This window comes from Pinus tabuliformis, chromosome 3_1, assembly GCF_031772625.1.
Source record: "Pinus tabuliformis cultivar Carrire ecotype Pingquan chromosome 3_1, CPIR1, whole genome shotgun sequence".
Classification (NCBI taxonomy): Eukaryota; Viridiplantae; Streptophyta; class Pinopsida; order Pinales; family Pinaceae; genus Pinus; species Pinus tabuliformis.
Window position 1 is genome coordinate 637,238,439 of NC_142301.1, and position 8,874 is coordinate 637,247,312.

Below are 8,874 nucleotides of genomic sequence, written 5' to 3' on the forward strand. Positions count from 1 at the left end.
GAACGCGCTGAGTATAGGGAGAAAGCGAGGTTCCTTTATGGAGAATCAATGGGAGGAGCAGTCGCACTTCTCATTCATAGAAAGCAGCCTAACTATTGGAGTGGAGCTGTTCTTGTTGCACCTATGTGCAAGGTATAAATTATATTAATATTTCACATTGCATGGTTGAATCATTATATTAGCACTCACCTTGTTTATTCTAATTGCAACAGGTATCAGAAGAGTTAAAGCCTCACCCCCTGGTTATAAACATATTGAAGAAGCTAAGTGCAATAATCCCAACGTGGAAGCTTGTACCTACTGAGGATATTGTAGACGTTGGCTTCAAGGAACCAGAAATGAGACAGAAGGTAATGAATCGTATTGCTGATTTGTTTTCTGTTTATGAATTGTATGCAATTTTTAGAATTTGTTATTAATTTTCATGGTTTTTGTTTTCTCTAATATCTGCACATAAGCACAGATTCGGGTAAATCCGTATGTTTATCAAGGTCGACCTCGTCTAAAAACGGCTTACGAGATTCTCATGATCAGTCTGGACATAGAGAAACGGCTAGACGAGGTACTGTATTCGAACATTTAATTCAATCTGCAATTTTTCTGCGGCTACCTTTAATAAACCCCTTAACTAAATGGGCTGTCACGGTCATAATGAATTATATGATGCAGGTGAGCTTGCCTTTTCTGATTGTTCATGGTGAAGCCGATATAGTGACAGACCCATCTGTGAGCAAATTACTGTATGCTTCTGCCAAAAGCACAGACAAGACTCTGAAACTGTAACCCGATATGTGGCATGGATTGACATATGGAGAACCTCCAGAGAATACAGAATTGGTATTCTCAGACATCATTGCGTGGTTGGGCAACAGAAGCGGAGCAGTAGGGTGCCCTGAAAACGCCCATGTAGAGAACAATACCGATTCCACAGAAGCGGAAAGAGAACGAAAGGTTGCGAACGACACCTATCCTGGTGACCGATTAAATAAGTTCAAGTAAATGGAGTACGTATTTCAACGTGCAAGGGGAAGTGAGCTGGAGTGATAGTAATGATAAAATCGTATAATAAACGGCAAAGGGGTGTGTCGTGGAGTGCATTGTGAAAAGCTTTTTGCACGCTGGAATCGACCATTTGCCGTGAATGGCAATAGGTTGCGCGCCATTATCACAGTTGAAATAACGAAAAAAAAGCGTGTACGGAAATTATTATGGCATTGGTTTTTCTTAAGTAAGGAAAAAATTTAGGAAAGAGCTCCAGGGTATTTAATGCTTAGGCCGATAACATGCGAAAGCCAAGTTTCAGCATTAACTAATATTTTGGCTTTCAATTGTGGCAATTCCTATTTCCAACCCCATTGAAACATAAATGCAGCCTGACATGCAAGGGATATAGCAGTTGCTTTGTTGCTAAAATGCCAAAGTCAACCCCATTGAAACATAAATACAAGAGAACTGCTATATCCCTTGCATGTCAGGCTGCATTTATGTTTCAATGGGGTTGGAAATAGGAATTGCCAGTGTTAGGGGGCTCTGTTAACTAGTTATAATTAGCGTAGAGGGTACGGCCATTAAAAAAAATTAAAATATTTTTACATATACAATTTCAAAATTATCTAAATCCCTGCAAAATAAAGAAAAACAAAAAACGAATCGTTCTTAATTCACAGAGAACATCAACCAGCATCATCAGAAAAAACCTGCACCACCACCAATTCTGCTGCAGATTTGGAAATGAAAATGTTTAGTTTAAAATTCATATAATCATATTTTATAATTTATTTTCACATTTTGATCCATTCAACCGCCAATTCTGCTGCTGCAGGTTGGAAATGAAAAAGTTTAATGCAAAGTTCATATAATTTTTTATTTTTTTTCACATTTTGACAGTGGACTAAAATACCCACGCAAAGTTGCACAATGTCAACTCCACTTTTTGTTTTTTAAGGGGAGCGACCCTTTAGAAAATTTTGCAATTTGTATAGAGTAAAAATCATTTTAAGTTTACTCATGAATGCCTACCACCTACGCTAATTAAAACTAATACATCACATCAGAGATAACCAACCATTTCCTATTACGGCAAGAGCTGAGCTAACGGGCATTAAATGCCTGACTACATGCTCCAGGATAACTTTTTAACACAAAGGTCATTATTTTTTATTTATCTATCATACTGTTGGTGTTATAAAAAGCTATCCAAAACGCATGTAGCCAGGCATTTAATGCCCAATGACAGGCCGTTAGCTCTGGCCGCCACCATAATTGGACCCCAGTGACGCAGATCCAATGTCTTTCTGAACTTTTTCAATCACCCTGTTCAGTTACATGAAAGTTATTTAGATTCGACGGATCTCCCCGGTGTCGGTTGAATGAAAGTTAAGATGTGATGGTGTAAAACCCAGAAAACATTTTCTTTGAAGACAGGCTGTCTTTGGAAAGCTTTCTTTCTCTTTCTGCCGACATCATGGCGGATTCAGAAACGCTAGACTTTTGGAAGTGGGCGTTTTCATGGCACCGGCCTGCTGCTTCACTTCTCTCGCCCAACCATGCAATGATATCCGAGAACACCAATTCAACGTGCTTTGGGGGTTCGCCAAAAGTCAAACCATGCAACATATCAGGGTACAGTTTCAGCGTCTTGTCAGAACTTTTGGCCGAAGAGTACAGCAATTGGCTCACAGATGGGTCTGTTACTTTATCGTCTTGGCCATGAACAATCAGAAAAGGCAAGCTCACCTGCACAGTATAATTCAGTGCGACCAATGATAATCTCTCTAATGAGAACGCCAGGAAAGTTGCGATTCAGACATAATTGAATTCAATGTTAAAATTCCGTACCTCGTCCAGCCGTTTCTCTATGTCCAAACTAGCCATGAGGAGCTCGTAACCCGTCTTTAGACGAGGCTTGTCTTTGTAAACATAGGGGTTTGCTCGAATCTGTGTTTCATCAAATCAAGAAAGTCAAATTAATTTCCACAATTTGAATCGTTTTTGTTCTCTGTGGTTTACAGTTCACCGCAGATATATAAAAAAATTCACTTCTTACATTACAGATTTTAAAGTATTAGATGAATTAAAAGATAATTTATTAAAGAATAGTTTATGGAGATGAAGGAATTGTTTGTACGGTTAAAAGTGGTCAGAATTTGGGTAAAAAAATTACAAAAAAAATTGTAGATGAAGTGTTTGAATCATGTTTTTATGGTGGTAATAGAGTCAGCACCATCAAAAAAGTCTAAAACTGCTAAAATTAAAATTTTTAACAGATTATACTTGAATTTATAAAAATCCCTACCAAATTTTTTACTAAATTTGACCAAAATTTCTATAACTTTCAAAACAAAAAAACATAACTTTTAAACTAAAACCTCTCTTAATAATAAAAATGCTTTAACAACAAAATTCAACTATATATACTAACCCTGAGATTTCTAACATTTAAATATTATTAATCCAATCAAATGATCAATAATCTAATTTATATTATTACCTTTTGTCTCTTTTATGGATCCTTAAAGCCCGTATCTATAATGTTCTGAATAGGTACAATCTTCCATGTTGGGATTATGACATTTAACTTTTTCAATATGCCGATAACCAGGGGGTGGGCTTTACCTCTTCTGCAATCTGCAGTAAGCATAAAATAATATTTATCAATGTTACAGAATTTGAATGGGATAATCAGTTAATTAGTATGGAACTACTATAATGTCCTACAATTATAATGATTATAAGTTAAACTAATCCCTTAAACTAGAAGAAAAAAGCTTCAAAAACAATACCTTGCACATAGGGGCAACAAGTAGAGCACCATTCCAAAAGTTGGGTTGCTTTCTGTGGATGAGCAGTGCCACAAATCCTCCCATTGATTCACCGTAAAGGTACCTGGCTTTCTTTTTATACTTAATACTCTCTGTAATATAATCCATATTGATTTTTTAGTGTGTATAATTTTTTTTTTAATTTGTAAATATTATATTTTTATTATATTTAATTTAATTTTTTATTGAGATAGAAAATAATACAAGATTTAAATTCAAGATTTCTAATTTGATAAAACTTCATTTCCATGATTATTATCAATTAAACTATCCCAAACAATATTAAACAATTTTATGAGAGATTAAAATTTCATTTGTCGATGTGTTTTGAACTCACCAGTGTGGTTCATCTTCAGGACAAGTTAAAGAATCAGATCCAGTATGCATGTTAAATACTCCGAGGGCTATAATCTTTGACCAAGCCACTGCTACCTTTGACTGGAAACAGCTACTTACACAGGACCCTGGGCATAATTATATTAAATTTAAATTTAAAATAAGTCAATTCAAGGAAAGTATGAATTTACATAATTTTTTTAATAATTTTATAATTAATTTAATTTTTATTATAAATGTATGTATAAATATATAATTATTAAACTAAATTAAATGATTATTAAATTAATAGTTAGTCATACCTAAGAGGTATTAACCATTTTATATTTATTTTAATTTTTATTCCTATGAATATTAAAATAAAATAATTTAAGTATTATATATAATAAAACTATAATATATTAAATTCATAGATTTATTGACTAACGAATATTGACTAACTTTGACTAGGAAACAACTAGTTAGATAGGACCCCGGGTATTAAATTAAAAATTAAGGTAGGTCAATTAAACAGACGCATGAATTTACATCAAAGTTTTAATAATTTATTATTATAAATATATAAATATTAAATTAAATTAAATGATTATTAAATTAATAATTAGCTATACATGAGGGGTATTATCTATTATATATTTAATTTTAATAATTTAAGTATTATATAGAATAAAACTAACTATAGAATATAATTATACCCGGGGTCGTGTCAAGTTAGCCTTTGCTTATAAAGTACGTTTTAGAACAAAGATGCCTTCGTGTCGTAAGGCGTATAGAGGTCAGATCCAGCGAAACCCAGAGCGTATGGAGAAACGGCAGGGGGGGACTGCATGATGCAGATCCGCTCCCCCATTCAACGCAGGGGCCTAAACTCTGTAGATCGGGCTCGGATTTTCAAGATCTAGCCTATATCCATGCACAGCTAGAGTCCAGGAAGAAGATCGAAGGCATAAATAATAGATCCTGCAGAGTTTTCGCAGATCCGTACATGCAAAAGGACAAACGCTTAAAATCGGGGCCAGAGATGGAAGTTTGCTTACAGCCAGAGCAGGTAACATCTAATTGTTTTCAGATTCTGATTAAACCCCCTCAGGGGAAAACTCGTTTAGTATGGGTACACGCAGGAAGCACCTCTCTGTAGCTGAAACAACAAATATGGGCAGAAATGGGTTACCCAGTTCAGATCCAACATCTGGTCAGTGGTAGACGGTCCCTCCAGGACTGTAGATCGATGGAAAACTATGAGATTGGTCCAGGATCAATCATCACTTTAAACTTTAGATTGAAAGGAGGGGCCCTGCCTCAGGGACAGCCAAGCTCCTCAGGGGGAGACAAGGGGAAAAAAACAGCACCCCAGCAACAACCCAAGGGAGGCTTATCCTACAAAAACATTTTACAGGGCAGCAGAGGTTCAGGGTCCTCTCCAGACCAAGGCGGACACATACCCAGGCCATACATAGTAGATCAATCAGAGCAAACCCCAGCCCTCAATGTAGATACTTCAGGGCTTGATGATTTCGTTAAGTCCTATGAAACGCAAGCCCTAATATGCCGTTTCAACAGTTTTTGGCCTAAACCTTTGGATCTCTTCCATTGGATCTTCACCAGCTGGACCATGGAATGCGATATTCACCTATGTTCAAAGGGGTTCTTTATAGTAAAATTTACATCCAAGGAAGTCAGAGATACAGTCATCAGTACTGGTCCGTGGTTTTGGGGAACAGCGGGGCTGTTTATGACCCCCTGGTTTCCAGATTTTGATCCAAATAAAATGATTGTATCCAAAATGCCGGTCTGGGTGAGACTATACAATCTTCCTCTTCATTTTTGGAATGAACGAGTTTTGGAAAGCATTGGGAACAGCATAGGGAAATATATCAAAACAGATCTGGAAAGGGTCGATGAAAGAATCTACACTTTTGCACGTATATGTGTGGAAGTAGACTTAAGTAAAGGGCTGTCGGACAGTATAAGGCTGATCTACAAACAACAAAATTGGTTGCAAGTCCTATATTATGAAAACACCGCCTTCAGATGTAGGCCCTGTAGGCAAACAGGTCACTTGCAAAGTTCATGCCCAGAAGCCAAGAAAGTTAACAGTAAAAAGAAGCAGAAAGGGAAGCAGAGGAAAGGATGGTGATTCTCACCCCCAGATTCAAAGGACGAAGCATCAGAAGCAGAGGAGGAAGAGATCCCCGCAGAGAAGACCGAGGCTTCTCAAGAAATTGAGAACCAGGAAGGAACCACATCAGACAACAAGGATACACAGATTTACACAGAGAAGTCAAGCGAGGGTATGATTATGGGAGGGATCAAAAGGCATCACCACTCAGATACTTCAGATTCAGACAAAGAAACTGCCTCTCAGAATATAGAAACACAGCTGGTCATAGCACCGATTGAGCCCACTCAAGGAGAGTGGCGCAAGGTTGAAAAGAAAAAGGGGAGAAAAACCTGATGGGTGAGGCTTTACTCACCATCGGAATGCAGTTTTCTCCCCTTCTTATCTTCCCTTCTCTCTATCTTTCTTTCTCTTTCTCTAATACAGTTTCTGTGTAATGTTGCATGTGGTGCGAAAGCACTGGAGCCCAATGGGCATATTTTCAAAAATGCTTCAATGCATATGCTAGTGTAACTCTTTATTATTTTTTAATAAAAAGTTACTGTTTTTTCCTTTGGAAAAAAAAAAAAGTTAGCCTTTGCTTGGTCAAAGATTATACCCGTTGGATGTTGTGCTCAGAGTATTTAACATGCATACTGAATCTGATTCTTCAACTTATCCTGACGATGAACCACACTGGTGGGTTCGAAACGCCTCGACAAATAAAATTTCATGTGATTTACACCCAAAAATCTCTCATAAAATTGATATAGATAAAAAAAACCCTCAATTCAACAACATTAAACAAATATTAGTATATATAATTAATTTTAATTAATTTATGTATTTTTTACATATCCTCGTTAAAACACCCCTGACCCACGTTATATAATAACTAAGAATACTGTAAATATACCAACATACCAATTATACGTACCAGCTATGCTTCTGAAAAAAGTTGCACAATCCGTTACAAGGTCATCGAAGCTTTGTATGTAACAACGTGTTCCACCAGATTTTCCATGTCCTTCATAATCTATACCAAATACTGCATACCCAGCCTTTGCTAGCCTCACTCCTGTGTCTGTGAATAGGCCCAATGGATTGTTAGTTTTGAAGATAAATTAATAGAAAACATAGCTGAGAAATGGACATCTTGTTCATATTAACTAATAATCCATGGAACCAAAATAACCAGGAATAGAGCCAGTCAAAGTACCTTCCATGAAAACGCTGCACTCCATGGCATAGCCTACAAACAGGAAAAAGAAGGAAAAGAAAGAAATTAAACAATAGAAACCAAAAATCTTTAACAAATTTACATAGTCATGGAATCCTCAATCACTTTAACAAATTTACAGAGTGATGGAATCCTGATTAAGATTAAGGTCAGGTGACTTTATTGGTATGGTAAATTTTGGAGATATTTTGGAATCTAATTTATAAGTATTAGTTTAATTTGTTAAATTTTAAAATATTTTTAAAATCGTTGATTCAGGTTTTTGAACTTATCAATATGGTAATTTTTGGAAATTATAAGAGAGAAAGATTCGTCAAATTTTAAAATATTTTTAAAATTAGCAATCTAAATAAAGATGGCTATTAAGATTATATCAATATATATACTCTTTAAACAGAATTAAAAATATCAGATATATATACTCTTTAAAGAGAATTGAAAATATCTATTTAATACTAATCATATATAAAAAAAATTAATTCATCAAATTTTAAAATATTCTTAAAATCAACCCTCCAGGTAAAAATGGCGACGCAGAAAAGTGAAATCTATTTGATGCTGACCATGGCAGGTAAATATTACGGCTTTGGCTTCTCTATCTGCCAGTAGCCATCTGCACGTAAATAGCTCCACACCTCGCGAGCTTTCAATAAATTCCTGGATCAAAATTAAGTTTAATGAACATCAGCGAATCAGCCTGTCTATTTATTAGTATTAAGGTAGTGTTCAGTTATTCACCTCTTCATATTTAACGTTGCTGAGTTGATCCCCTGACATGTTCGCAGGCTCCTGAAAAAGTTATTTAACGTTGCTGAGTTGATCCCCTGACATGTTCGCAGGCTCCTGAAAAAGTTAAAAACCGGAGATTCAAATATTGTCGTTAAAAAAGATATGAATTTATAAGCACTCAATATTCTTTGAACTGTACTATTAAAAGTCTTAAATAAATAGTGGGTCGAACAATAATGAAAATCCCCCAAAGGCTGAAATATCATGTATGCTCACAATTTTTTTTTGCAGTTGCCTAGATTCAATTACAAAAGCAGAGATCCTACTTTTCAGTAGCCAATTTTCATGGATAACAATTTTCATGGAGTCTTACCCATAGCATCTGAATTCCAATAATATCTCTTCAATATGTACTGTCTCTAAGAAAAAAAATTGCGAAGTACCCTCAACAAAATTGCTTACCATATAAACAACTACAGAAGATGAACTCAGCAGACTGCACCCAAATATATAACGAATCAATCCTCTTTCTTTAAAACTTCAGGAATTCGTTATGGAACACCACACACAAAAACTAGAACGAAGGTTTACTATTGCAAAGAGAGATCCAATATCGTCAATTTAAAGACAATTGGGGCCATGAATCGCGT

General features: G+C 35.7%; 1 pseudogene; it reads right to left on the reverse strand.

Annotated features, from left to right (window-relative positions):
- Positions 1-2,240: 2,240 nt before the first annotated feature.
- LOC149188697 (caffeoylshikimate esterase-like) lies at positions 2,241-8,275 on the reverse strand (annotated as a pseudogene).
- Between the last annotated feature and the right edge of the window lie 599 nt (positions 8,276-8,874).